Below are 15,276 nucleotides of genomic sequence, written 5' to 3'. Positions count from 1 at the left end.
AGTGTTACTATAATTTTTTTTCTGTATATTGGACCTTTCTATTTTTGACCTTTTTGGGGTAGCAATGAATAGCAAGAAATTCTCTGCATCAAAGGGTATGGATATTTTATTCATATTCTTTGCATAATTCCAAATGAAATCATCAGTTCTTAATATAAAGAAAGATGAGAGCATTCTGGGGGAAAGATAAAATCACAAGACCTGAGCAAATTAATTTAGAGAGACATTTGCTTTTTAACATCTATGTAATAATAAATAATAACTTTAACATCTAGATGGACTATATAATAATAATAAATAATAAAAACATGTTCTGAGGAGATTCTCTCATATAGGATAGACATTTTCTTTTGTAAAAAATATGTTTTCAAATTCTCTTTGTCTTAAAATGAATTTTATATGTAATAATATTTGCTAAATATAATTCCAAATTTTACTAATGCCCTTGCAGGGGGTGAAAAATCTCTCAGTGCCACCATTCACTCAGTCCATTAAGTCAAATTTGTTTCTAGATTCAGAGCATCACAAGACTGCTGCTGCTAATGTACTTATGTGTTAAATCCATTCCTTGTTGAAATTGTGCTTGGAATAATAAGGCTATAACATTAATTCTTATGGAAATAGAATGTCTGCTGTCTATTCTTCCAGTACAGATAAAAAAGGCTTAATGATTTCAGAAGCTTTAAATGTAAAATTTATTTCTGATGAAAATAAGTAGGAAAGTTCCCCTTAAAATGCATTTGTGAATAGATATTATTTCTCTTACATTTTCTTTGGTTCAGTACAGAAAGTTTTTTAAAAGTTCTTAAAACTTTTCAGAAGTTTTGTCACATTGTTTGCTTGCTATTTAGAAGCTGGAAAATTTTATAGTCCTTTGATGGGAGATTCCTATTGATCTGCTTTAATCTATGGGTTTATTATTTAGTCATTTTTTAATTCTGTATGACTTCTTGTGATTCCATTTGGAGTTTTCTTGGTAGAGATACTAGGATGGTTTGCCATTTCCTTCTCCAGCTTATTTGGCAGATGAGGAAACTGAGGCAAAGAGGGGTCACACAGCTAGTGACAGAGTCTAGATCTGAACTCACAAAGATAACTATTTCTGATGTCCAGTTCAGTTTATATCTACTATGCCATCTAGATTTCAAATTCCAGTCATATTCCCTAATACCTATGAGCCCTTGAACAAGTTTCTTTACTGCTATGGGCCTCAGTTTTCACCTTCATAAAACAGAAGTCTAAATGACCTCTTACTTTTCATCTATAAATCCTCTGATTTTATGAGCTTTTCCAGTTACACAAAGTAAGTAGAGGAAGGCACAGAGAATGCACAAATTGTGATGGTAAATGTTGTGGAGAGCATCATCAACATTGATCCTTCCTCATCTCCTTAACTTTCAAGCATAGCCTGCTCATTTCTATTCACTCCTATGAAGGTGACTTTGGCTCCTTTTCAATGAAGGAATAAATTTTAACCTTCTTGAAAAACACAGCAGAAGTAAGATATCAGAACTAGCAAGTAAACTAGCAAATCTAAATAAATCTTTTAAGTCAAATTCCCCTCCTCCCCAAATTTGGGATTCACATATCCTGGGAAATGAGGAAGCCTATTCTTTACAATTCCATTTTCCCCCTGTGCTTTTTGTCTGTCCCAGTTAAACAGCAGTTATTTTCAGAAGAGGCAAACAGTGAAGAGTTGTTTTCTGTTATCATTGTATAACCTAGAATCAAAATGATGTGGATTTCAGAAACCATATAGAATCTCACCCCCATTTTAGGTAGGAGGAAACTGAAACCAAGAGCATCAGAATTGGGTCTAGAACCCAGGTTCCCTGTTCAGGAATTTTTCATTGACCCTAAATCTCAAAATCTCCAAGAAATATTTACAAAGCATTGATGGCAAAAATGTGATCTCTTTTTCTCAGTTCTTAACTGTACTATTATTTCTAGCAACAGTATCAGTTACAAAGGTGTTTGAATATGAAATTTGTGGAAATGTTAGATTTGAAACAGTTGTCTCTCTCTCACACACACACAGACACACACACAGACACACACACACGCACACAGACACACACACACACACACACACACACACACACACACACACACAAACACAAACACTGCTTCATCTGATTTCTTGTATCAATGAGGGCACTCCTGTCATAGCTTGAGAAATGCTGGGTGAGCTCCAGATCTGAATCATACTTGGGTTTGTTTAAAAAAAAGTCATAAGAATCTTTTATGTTATCAAAATAAAAATTCCATAATTACATCATTATTAGTATCTTTTTTCACCATTCCATTTACATAAGTGTGTCAGTTTTCTTACTCTAATAGTGTTTATAACTTTATGAATGATGAGATGAAAATAATTTTCCGAGTAACCTTTATTTGACTCTTTGCTGCATTTTCTACCAGTCATCTCTGTTTGAGTTGGGTCAGTCCAAATACTGACATGACGCATCATTCTTGATTCACAGAGCTATGTTTATTGGCATAGTTATTTTTGAGTTCACTATTTATCCTCACAAGGTTTTAAATTTTATGAAGGTGGGATTTATTTCTTATCAAAGATTTGCATATTAACAAGTGCAATGTTCTCAATGCATTAGATGCTTAATAAATATTTGTTGAATTAGACTTTGGAGATATATCAGAATATATATATATATATATATATATATATATATATATATACATATAATAGAATACTTGCTGTCTTGTGGAGAGGGAGGAAGAAAGAAAGGGAGGGAGAAAACTGGAATTTAAAATCTTACAAAAATGAATGTTGAAAACTATCATATGTAATTAAAAAATAAAAAATAAAAGTATATTCTATAAAAATAGTCATTTGATAGCACAGTAGAAAGAAGGATGGATTTCAAATCAGAAGACCTGGGTTAGAATCTTCACTTTGTCACTAATTGTCTAAGTCAACTTGGACAAATCATTTAACTTTGAAACTTAAGTCCCCAACTGTAAAAGCAAGTTGTTATGTTAGAAGGGTATAGGTAAGGACTATTACATCTCAAATTTATACTTCTATGTTTATTTTTGTTTAGTGTTACCAGGTGAACATGCTGAATCTTTCAATTTAATCATTGTCAAGAAAAGAAAATATTTGTGCAGTTTCCTCTAATAATAGGAAATTTAGTTGCCTAACATGAGATTTAGGGGTAAGGATTCCCTGTCCCAGCACTGACTTACCTCAATACCTGAAGTTTCTACAGCATTGAGAGACTTCTTTTCTTTAACCTTATAATATATTCTCTGGAAAGTGCCAGTTCAATATGTGAACCTAAAATCAACACACTGATAAATACAGGGGTTTTAACTGACAATATAGTTTATCAGGAAGAACATGAAGTCTTGATATATATAAGGTCTTAGAAAAATTTTGCTAATCCAAGAAGAGCAGGCCCCAAATAAGCTTCCATTGCAGAAATAACCTGGGTAATCAAGGGGAAGCTTACAAATATCTGGTGCCTAAACTTCTTTTTACCTTGGATAGTATGTCATTTTGTATTCTGAACTGCCCCAGGACATGGTTATATGTCTTAGTTCCTTGGTAATTTCCCTTCAACTCTATTGGAATGTCCAATATGTCAAATACTTCTTTAAATTGCTATAAATTTTAGCCAACATTTAAGTTCTTAAAAACTCCGATGTGAAATTCTAAGGATGCAAAGTTGAAATATAGTAAGAGAGATAGATCATATAGACAAGTGACTTTCAGGCAAATTAGGTAGGATAAGTGCAAAGGAGAGACCAGATTAGTATTAGAAAGATTAAAAAATGACTTTTGTTTATAAGGCATCATGGAATGTTCCAATGAAAAGGCTACACCTGGACTGGCACCAAGATGACCGAGTAAAGGCAGGGACTTACCTGAGCTCTTCCCCAAACTACTTCAAATAATTTTGAATAATGACTCTAAAGAAATTCTAAAATGTCAGAACCCACAAAAGACTCAGTGAAATAATTTTCCAGCCCAACAGAACATGAAAGATCAGAGAGAAGTGTCTGCTGCACAGGGGTGAGAGTGGAGTGGCAGCTTTGGTGATTTCCACCAGACCTTTCAACCCAGAGACTACCAAGAACAACTTGGAAGGTCAGCAGGGAAAGTTTGTCGTACTAGGGTAAGAGTGGAACACAATCCAGTGCAGACCTCAGCAGCACAGACCCGATCCCAGATGATCAGTAATAGGTCTCAGGAGCCACTGTTCCAGCTTCTGGAACTCTGCTCACAGATGGTAAAGGAGTCAGAAAGATATTACAAGCATCTCTTTGTTATCACTGAGGCAGAATTCTGTTGCTTTAATCATACTCAGATCTGATTGTGGTGTAGGGCCCCAGTCCCAGGAAGAGGAGCAGAAACTCAACAGAGCTTATTATTGTAGCAAAGCAGGGATTCTCCTCATAGTTCCAATGCAAAAAAGAGTGCTTGTGGTCACCCCCCAGACCATAACACAAGCTAGGAGAGTATTCATAAACTCTCCTTAGATCATAAGAACTTGGAAGAATTGAAAACTTGCAGGTCCCTAAAAGTTTTTCTGAAAACAACTGCAAACCCCCCCCCCCCAAAAAGCTTGGCACAGTATATCCTCCATCCTGGAAGCAGAACTCCACTTTAACAAAAAATTAAAATCAAGTCTTAGGCTAGGGAAATGAAGAAAGAACAGAAGAAAAAGAATATGACCAAATATAGTTACTATGATCATAAAGAAAATCAAAATATACACTCAGAAGAAGATAACAAAGTCAAAACTTCTACATCCAAAGTTTCCAAGAAAAATATGAATTGGTCTTAGGCCATGGAAGAACTCAAAAAGAATTTTGAAAATCAAATAAGGGGAGAAAAATTGAGAATGAGAGTATTGAGAAAAAAATCTTGAAAACTAAGTCAGCAGCTTGATGGAGATTCAAAAAAAATGCTGAACAAAATAACATCTTAAAAACCACACTAATCCAAACAGGTTCAAAAAGCCAATGAGAAGAATGCCTTAAAAAGCAGAATTGTCCTAATGGAAAAGGAGATACAAATACTTCCTTAAAATATAGAATGGAGCCAAGGAAAACTGATGACTTTGTGAGAAACAATAAAATAAAACCAAAAGAATGAAACATTAGAGGAAAATGTGAACTATCTCATTGTAAAAAAAAACAACTGACATGGAAAACAGATTTAGAAGAGACATTTAAATATTATTGGTATACCTGAAAGCCAGGATCAAGAAAAGTGCCTAAGGAATTCTCCAGGAAAATTGTCCTGATGTTCTAGAAACAGAGGGAAAATTAGAAAAATGAAAGGACCCACTAATCACTTCCTAAAAGATATTCCAAAATGAAAACTGCTGGGAATAATGTAGTCAATTTTCAGAGCTCCAAGTTCAAGGAGAAAATATTGCAAGAAGTCAGAAAGAAACAATTCAAACATTGTGGAGACACAGTCAGGATAACCCAAGATTTACCATATACATTAAAAGATCATAGGATTTGGAATATGACATTATGGAAGGCAAAAGAGCTTGGATTATAATCAAGGATCAACTACTCAGCAAAACTGAGTATGCTGAGTACACTCAGAAAAGATGGATTTTCAATGAAAAACGGGAACTTTCAAATTTTCCTGTGAAAACCAGAACTGAACAGAAAGTCTGACCTTCAAATATAAGATTCAAGAAAGGGAAATCATAAGGAAATTAATGATATTGAACTATTCCTATTCCTACATGGAAAGATGATACTAGTAACTTATATGAACTTTCTCATTTATTAGGGCATTTAGATGGAGCATACATAGACACGGCATGAGTGGTAGGTGAATTTGAAGGGATAATATATTAAAAATATGTGTGAGTATCATGAGCAGATTGTTAGTGGTCTCAAATAGGAGGTTAAAGAATTTGTACTTTAATTAACAATGGGGATCACTGAATGATTTTAAAGGGAGAAATGAGATCAAATAGTATATTGGAAAATTATGCAGATAGTTTTGTGAAAGGATAGATTGAAGAGGGTAGATATTTGAAAGCAAGAAAATCAGATTATAGGCTTTTGAAAACTTCTAGGAGAGGAGATGCTAGTCCTGGTTCTTCTGTCAGAGGTAATAATTCTGAAAGTAGTTTTCACAGGTTAAGTTGGTGAGACTGGTGCTAAAGGCTTACAAGTCAAATGTAGCATTAAGATTTTAACTTGAGTAACTGGGGTGATCCTAATACAATTGGTGGTAATAACTGAACATATGGTATATATGAATGTGATGGAATACTCTTGTTCTGAAAGAAATGAGGAAAAAAATGATTCTAAAGAGAAAAGAAAGGACTTGTAGGAATTGATGCTGAGTTAAATGAACAGAAACACAGGAACAATTTACATTTTGACACCAATATTATAATAACATACAATTCTGAAAGACTTAAGAACTCTAAAAATGGAATGATTTTTTGATTCCAGAGCATGGATTAAAAATGAACATGTAAAATAAAAAATGCAATTTTGTATAGGCTACAGTTTTTTCTATATATAGTTTTAGAGTATAGAAAAAGATGATAGAGAAAATGAATACTTCAGTGTTGGATAATTTGACTTCCTTGCTTTTTGAAAAATATTTGTTTGGTAGAAAAGAGGTATACATTTGGTAAGGAAGAGGAATATGTTAAAAATCAATAATGATATAAAACCAAAAGATAATAAAATAAGATAAAAATTTAAAAATCATATAAATAATTAAACAAGAAAATATATAAAGGCACTAGGAAGAGAGGATTCTAGATTACTGGGATACAGAGACCTGATATCTTATTAACTCCTTCCTCTAGGTCTCAACCTTGGATTTGAGTGGCATTTGCTTGGTCAGATACTCTTTTTTTCTTCTTCCATTTGGCTGCTACACTTTCAAGTAAGACTTCCATTTCTTTACTCCCTTCCTGCCTGCATTTCTCTGTTTGTATGTGTGTATGTATGTATGTATGTATGTATGGAAAACAATGGTAGCAATCCAGTTCCTTCCTATGCACTAAGGGTAAATACCTTTCTTTCCTTTATCTAGGCAAAAGATCCCCATTCTGGCCTCAGTGAATCCATAAAATATTGTTAATCGTTGAGTATCATGCTCTCTCAATTTACTGTAGAATTCCTAGACACATTTTTCTCTGGTAAATTCCCATGTTCCATTAATTTTTCTCTCCCTCTCTAGTGCAATGTTACTATCTCCCTCTATAATAAGGATTCTAAGGGTCTACAGACCCTAATGTGACTTTGGAGTTGTTTAATTACACAATTTCCCTTTCGTTTATTTTTCTCTTAGATTCATCCAAAACTTATAAAGAGATGTTGAGATCTCCTGTCATTATTTGTGGTGTAGCCTATGTCTTCTTAAAACTCAGGCAATGTTTCCTTTATGAATTTTTTCCTTTATGAGATTTTTGAAACAAATAAATTTATTGTTGATATTGATTTGTTGTCTAACACTCCTTTTAGCCTAATTTGGTTTCCTTGTTTATCTCTTTTTATTTTTTGAATGTTTGTCCTGCTTTTCATAAGGTCTTTGAACTTTTATAAAGGAAAATGTGTTATTATTTTCACTAATCTCTAACTTAAATTTAGCATTTCTTTAAATTATTTAATGTTTTTGAGAAGATGTCTTCATTAGACTGCCAAAGGCTTCCATGATACCAAAAAAGGTTAATAAATCATGGTCGATTATAATTCCCCCCTCACAAATCATTCTTCACACAATTAGAAAAAATCAGGATCTAGTCAATTTTATCTAGCTTACAAATTCACACTACTTAAGTGGAAATTATTAAGGTCACTTTAAAGAAAAAGAGATAAACTTTGCTTTGGTTTTAAATTTAAAGAAATTAAAATCATTAATTTAACAAACAGCAAAAATTTAAGCATTTTTCAGATATATATAGAAGAGGACTTAACATGAAACTGCAAATCCCTAATATGTATAACTTTTTTTAAAGTATATAATCAGTTCAATCTATAACTTTTTAAACTGTCTTACTTGTCCAGTTTTTCCTGTTTCTAATTTCTTCTATGAATTTGAAATTTGTTTCACTGCACTCTATTGTTTCTAAGTGAAGGCAATGTGGTAAAGAATGCAGTGGGAAAACTGGCACCCACTCTCCAGAGTTCAAAGTCAACAACCAGTTGCAGGTTCCATTGATAGTCTTAACTGGTTACTGATACCGACCTAGGAGGCAACTACAATGGTCAGGGAACTTGTCTCTCAGGTCTCGATCTCTTGATCTGATATCTATCATTCTACATAGTCACTCTCCCAAACTGAAAAGCCACACTGCTTACCCCAGCTGCCTCAAAAACACTTAGTCATATATCCTATGTCTCCAGTACATTGAGTTGCCAGAGTAACATAAATAGTGACCTTCAGTGGCAGCATTGGTAGCCTTTCCCTTATGCCTTTTCTCACATTTCCCTCTCTGAACGTATGGCTTCTCTATGCGCACTTTCAGTTATCCTCCAGAGTATCTCCTGTTAATTTGAATTATATTGTTATCTCTTCTAATTTTCCAATTTGCTATACTGTCCATGAAGCTAGATACACTAGTTTACAGGAGCTTAGTATCCTAGCTAGTACTTAGCATAGTATTCTATACACAACATGTCCTTAATATATAATTGTCGAAAGAGGAACAAAAGATTTAATTAGTTATTGTCTCTGGGGAAACCACTTGTCCTCATAATTTAATGTAGCTTTTCTCCTAAAGCTGGACAAACTTTGTCATCCTATCCCACAGGCAAAATTGATTTGCATCTTCTTTCATCTGCCTCCAGATGTATGCCCCTAGTAAATATAAACTTTTTAAGGACAGTGACTATTTTTTATTTCTTTCTTTGTATCCTCAGGGCCTTACACGATGTATATGCTTAGTAAGCCCTTGTTGAATGGAATCCAGCCAAACCATAATGCAGTCAGAGTTTTTTTTTTTTTTTCGGGAGAAGCTAGGTCAGAGGATATTTCTCTCCAGTTTCAGTGTCTCTGCTGAGTCTTTAAAAAATTATCTGCATCCCATTTCTTTCCCCTTTTATTGCGTTGCCCTCAGATCTAATATATGCCAGGTGAAAGATACACAACTATACCCTACCTCCTAATTGGATTAACTGATATTTGGATTTGTTGGCTTCTTTCATCATTTTGCTTTCACAAACCATACCCTCATGTGTTATTGGATGATGGATAAAGGTCAAGATTTAGAGAGCAAAGCCAAAGCTATATATGAAAGAACTTCAGTTCACTGATTTGTAATTTTATTATTTCCTAGCCTGTCTTAGCAAACATAGTTTTCTTTCAGACCTGAAACATCCACAAGAGTATCACCAACTGTTATTATAGTCCAGTGCTTAGCCCTGCTGAGCAAACTGAGAGCTGTAAAATATACTAAAGTCAAATACTCTCCTAGATGTTCTAATATAGTAAATATTTATTAAGCTCTTACTCCGTGTTAACCATTATAGTCTGAATGTTAAGAGATAAAAAGATTGGATAAATTGCTACTCTCTTCAAAGCTATAGTCTAATAACCTATGTTTCTTCTGGTTTTATTTTTCCCCTTCTGTCTGCTAAACAAATTGTCCCATCTTCTAGATTGGGAAAAGGAATTTGACTTGTAGGGAAGCTAAAGAAATCTTCTAAAAAGCCAGAGCAAGGTAAAATGCAGTGAGTGCATTTATTTATTTATCTTTAATTTATTTTTAAAATAAATAAATAAATTTATTTATTTTCCAATTGCACGTAAAGATATTTTTCAAAAACCAGTTTTGTAAGGTTTCAAGTTTCTTACTTTTCTCCCTCCCTCTCCCTCAACAGAGAACAATCTAATATAGATTATACATGTATAATTATGATAAACATATTTCCATATTAATCATATTGTGAAAGAAGAAACAGAACAAAAAGAAAATAAAACATGAGAGGGGGGAAAAAGCCATAAAACATAAAAACTGAAAATAGTAAGCTTTTATCAGCATTCAAATTCCATAGTTCCTTCTTTGGATGTGGATGATATTTTCTATGACAAGTCCTTTAGAATTGTCTTTGATTATTGTATTGCTGAGATGAGCAAGTCCATTATAGTTGTTCATTACAAAATATTGTTTATGTGTATAATGTTCTTTTGGTTCTGCTCAGTTCACTCAGCATCAGTTCATGCAAGTCTTTCCAGACTTTTCTGAAGTACAACTGCTCATAAGTTTTACAGAACAAAAGTACTCCTTCACATTCATATACAATAATTTGTCAGGCCATTCCTCAATTGATGGAAATCCCCTCAACTTCCAATCCTTTGCCACTATGAAAAGAGCTGCTATAAATATTTTTGTACATGTGGGTTTTTTTTAACCTTTTCTCATGATCTCTTTGGAATATAGATATAATAGGGATATTACTAGAATAAGGATATACAGTTTTATTGCTATTTGAACATAGTTCCAAATTGCTCTCCAGAAAGATTAGTTCAATTCACAATTCCACCAACAATGCATTAGTCACAGTTTTCCCACATCCCTTCCAATATTGATCACTTTCCTTTTTTGTCATAATGATCAATCTGATAGGTATGATGTAGTAGGTAGTAGGTAGAGTTGTTTTAATTTGCATTCTCTAATCAATAATGATTTAGAACATTTTTATATGACTATAGATTCATTTGAAAACTGCCTGTTCATATCCTTTGATCGTTTATCAATTGGAGAATGACTTGGATTCTTATAAATTTACAGTGTTGGTAATAGAGATGGGTGTATTTAATTAGATTTAATATTGGCCATAGAAGAAAGATGGCATAGTAAAGCAGGAACTCTCTTGAATGCTTCCAAATTCACCTAAAAATGAATTCTGGAGAGACAGAACCAACAAAAAATCAAAGTGAAATAATTTTCCAACCTAAGAGAACTCAGAAGGTTAGCAGGAAATGCCTGTCTTACTGGGGTAAAAGAGAAGTATAGTCCAGGAGAGGCAGTATCTGGACAATTGAGCAGTTAAGGTTCCAATCATCAGGACAGGTACCAATGGAGAGATCCCCTGGCCCCTGATACAGCCCAGGAGAAGAGATTCCAGACTCCCAATTCATTCCAATAGAGACGCCTCTTGGTCCCCCATACTGCACTCCAGTCAACACCCCACTCCTGCACACTCAGAAAGAAAGGATCCTTGGGCTCAGTGCAATACATCAGTAAGGCCCTATGGTCTATGGCTCTAGGCACTGACCAGCAGTGAGACTCCACAGCCCTTGGTGCAGGCTTTTGATAAGGGTCCATGCCCTTGCAAGTAGTTTGGAACAGTGCCCTTTCTAACACAGGAACAGAACCCAACTTTATCATAAAAGTAAAAAAACAGATTTGGAAAAATGAGCAAAAAATGAAAAAAAGAATGTAACCACAGAAAGACAGGAAAAATCAAAACACAAACTTAGAAGAGTATAAGAAAGTTATAATACCTACATGTTTCAAAGAAACATGTGAATTGATCTCAGGCCCCCCAAAAGACTCCTAGAAAAGGGCAAAGAAGATTTTAAAAATCAGAGTGCTTGAAGAAAATTGGGAAAAGAAGGAGAAGGTAAATAAATTATAGGAGCACACCAGTATAGTAAAACTATACTAAAGGGGAACCACAGCTTTCTCCTCTCAGAACTCAATAACCCTAACCATAAAATAAAATAAGAAAGAAATTAATGAGGCGAATAGAATTTAAGAAAAGTTAGATATGATGAACATATGTAGAAAATTGAATGGCAATAGAAAGTAATATACTTTTTTTCTCAGAGCTACATGATACATACACAGAAATTGACTATGTATATAAAAACCTCACAATGAAATGCAGGAAAAACAGAAATATTAAATTCATCCTTTCCAGATCATAAAGCAATAAAATTGCATTCATTAAAGGGTCATGGAAAGATAGATGAAAAATTAGTTGGAAACAAAATCTAATCCCAAAGAAAAAATGGGTCAAAGAACAAAACAGAGACAATCAATCATTTCATTGAAGAGAATGCCAACAATGAGAGTCAAAAATTTTGAGGATTCAGCCAAAGCAGTGCTTAGGGGAAAATTTTATATCTCTATATGATTATATCAATGAAATAGAGAAAGAATAGATCAATGAATTGGGCATTCAACTAAAAAAGATTAGAAAAAAGAACAAATTACCCCCAATTAAATGCCAAATTGGAAATCCTGAATATCAAAAGAGAGATTATTAAAATTTATAGTAAAAAATCATTGAAACAATAAATAAAACCAAAAACTGATTTTATAAAACAATAACTTCAACAATAAAAGAGATAAGTCACTGTTTAATTGCATATTTAAAAAGTAAAGAAAAAACCAAATAATCAGTATTAAAAATAAAGGGTAAATTCACCACTAATGCAGAGGAAAATAAAAGAATCATCAAGAACTTATATGCCAACATTATTGTAGTGGAATACTTTTATGCTATAAGAAATGATGAACAAGATGCTCCCCTCTCCCTGCCCTACCACCACTACCCATCCCAAACCAGGAAAAACTTTTATGAACTGATGAAAAGTGAAATGAAGACTAATAAGAGTAACTATAATATTGTATAATCAAAAACTGTGAAAAACTTAGCATTTCTAAGCAATACAATGATACAAGGTAATCCCCAAAATTTTATGTTGTAAAATGCTCTCTACCTCCAAAGAAAGAACTGATGGAATATGTATAAAGACTGAAACTTACAAGAACTTAGCTCTCTCTCTCTCTCTCTCTCTCTCTCTCTCTCTCTCTCTCTCTCTCTCTCTCTCTCTCTCCTTCCTTTCTTCTTCTTCTTCTTTTTCTTCTTCTTCTTCTTCTTCTTCTTCTTCTTCTTCTTCTTCTATTCCTCCCTCTTTTTTTCTTTCATAAGTTTGAATCTTCTTCTACAAAATGACTAATATGAAATGTTTTTTCTAATCATGCATGTATAACTTAGATTACTTACTGTCTAAGGGAGTGGCATGGAAAGAAGTGAGAGAATTTGTGACTAATTTTTTAAATATTGCTAAATATTGATTTTACATATAATTGTGAATATTATTTTTGAAAAAGTTTCATTTGTTGTTTAGAAAATTATTAATTTACCTTAACAACCGATAGCAACCAAAATGTTACCAAAAGATCATTCTATTTAACTTAAACATGTATTTACTAAGCACCTTCTGCTAGGAGTACAAAGAGAAAAATGGAAGAAAGAAAGAAAATAGAATTTTCAAACCATACACTGATGAGATTGAAGTTGGAAAAATTCTAGAATCTATTAAGTGCTTGTGAGTCCTTAGAAGGGTAAGAAATGATTTCTAAAAGCTAACAGATTCATCAAAAACAAGTCATGTTAAATTACACTTTTTTATTAGACAATTAGGTAGATCCAAGGAATGTTACAGATATAGCAAACTTAGATTTTGGTACAGTATTTGGTAAATTTTCTCTTGATAAGTTTGGAAATAAGAAGAGATATTGATTGGATGACAGTTCTGTTAAGTGGATTGGACTAATTGAATGATTAGGCAAAATGCTTAGTTATCAGTAGATAATTTTCCACTTGGCTAAAGATCTTTAGTGGATAATCCCAGGGACCTCTCACTCAATGCTTTTAAGTAGTTTTTGTATTGGTAACTTTGGTGAAATCACAAATGACATGATTGGTATTTTCCCCCAGAATATGCAAAGTTTGAAAGTATAATGATCATAATTTTGATAAATTAGAACAATGAGTTGACCTTAATAATATAAAACTATTTGGAGTCAATAGAAACCTTTACTCTGAATTGGCCAATACAGGATGAGAGAAAAATAGTCAGATAATTATTCCTGTGGAAAAGAAGTTGAGGTTTTAGTGGATAATAAGTTCAATGTGAGTCAATAAAATGGTATCATAGTCTACAAAGGTAACCATACACTGGTATGTTATAAGAGAAAAACTAACATCTAAAAAAGAGTTGTTTCCACTTCCATTTCTTAAGCAAAACTTATTTGAGAAATCATTGTGTTGGGTTTAGAAAGCATCTTTTGGGAATAATATAATAGCTTATATTTATATGATACTTTATATGTAGTCTCATTTAAAATTCGCAATAACTATAAAATAGATACTAGAACAGGTATCCTCATTCTATTTTTGAAAAAAAAATTATGAACATCTGCCTTCTCTTTCTTCCATACCCATGCCTTCTTACTGAGAAAGCAAGAAAAAAAATAAACCTTATTATAAACATCTATGGTCATGCAAAACTAACTCAAATATTGGTTTCTTCCAAAAAAAAATATGTCTCAGTATGTATTCTTAGCTCATCATTTCCCTGTGAGCAAGTGGTTATTATGTTTCATAATGAATTATTTTGTTATTTTGTTACCTTAACTCCTTCAATGACTCTCCCATAACACAATAGAAAATGTGCCAAACTGAAAGTCAAGGAGAAAATACTGCAAGGAACCAGAAAGAAAGAACAGAAATACTATAGTATTTTGGTTAGGCAACTACCAATTTAAAGTCCCAGAGAGACTGAAATATTATATTTCAGAAGGCAAAGGATCTAGAATTACAGCCAAGAATAACCTAACTAGGAAAACTTAATGTAACCCTAAAAAACTTAGTAAATTATGGAATATAATAAAGGACTTTCAAAAGTCCTGATAAAAAAGATTTGAGGTGAATAGAAAATTTGCATTCAAACATAAGATCCAAGAGAAGAATAAAAGAATAAATATGAGTAAGAAAACATAAGGAACTTTAATAAATTTAAGCTGTTTACATTTCCAATTGGGAAACTGATATCTCTACGCTCTGAGTTTTATCACCTTTGGGGCTCTTTGAGAGAGTCTACCTAGAAAGAATGGATGTAAGTTTAATATGTTAGGATTATCTCAAAAGAAGAATGTAAAGGTGAGAAAAAGGGATACATAGGGAGAGGAGAGAAGGGAAAAGAAGACTGGGAAACATTGTCTTACATAAATACGGCATGTAAGGAAGAATTTATCCAATGGAGGGAATAACAAGAGGGAGTAGGCAACACTTGAACCTCATTGTCATATGAAATGATTAAAGGAGAGAAGAATACACCTAAAGACAGATGAATACAGTTTTTTCTTACCAAATAGGGTATCTGTTATGTCAACTATTATTTAGTGAAATGTTTGATGATTCTAAAAGTATTTTCACAAAGTTTTGATCAATTTTTCAACAACGCTAACAATCTCCACCTCTCTTCTTCCTCCTTTTTGGTGAAGAGCTATTGGT

The sequence above is a fragment of the Macrotis lagotis genome, chromosome 1, assembly GCF_037893015.1.
Source record: "Macrotis lagotis isolate mMagLag1 chromosome 1, bilby.v1.9.chrom.fasta, whole genome shotgun sequence".
Lineage (NCBI taxonomy): Eukaryota > Metazoa > Chordata > Mammalia > Peramelemorphia > Peramelidae > Macrotis > Macrotis lagotis.
This window is presented reverse-complemented; position numbering follows the sequence as displayed.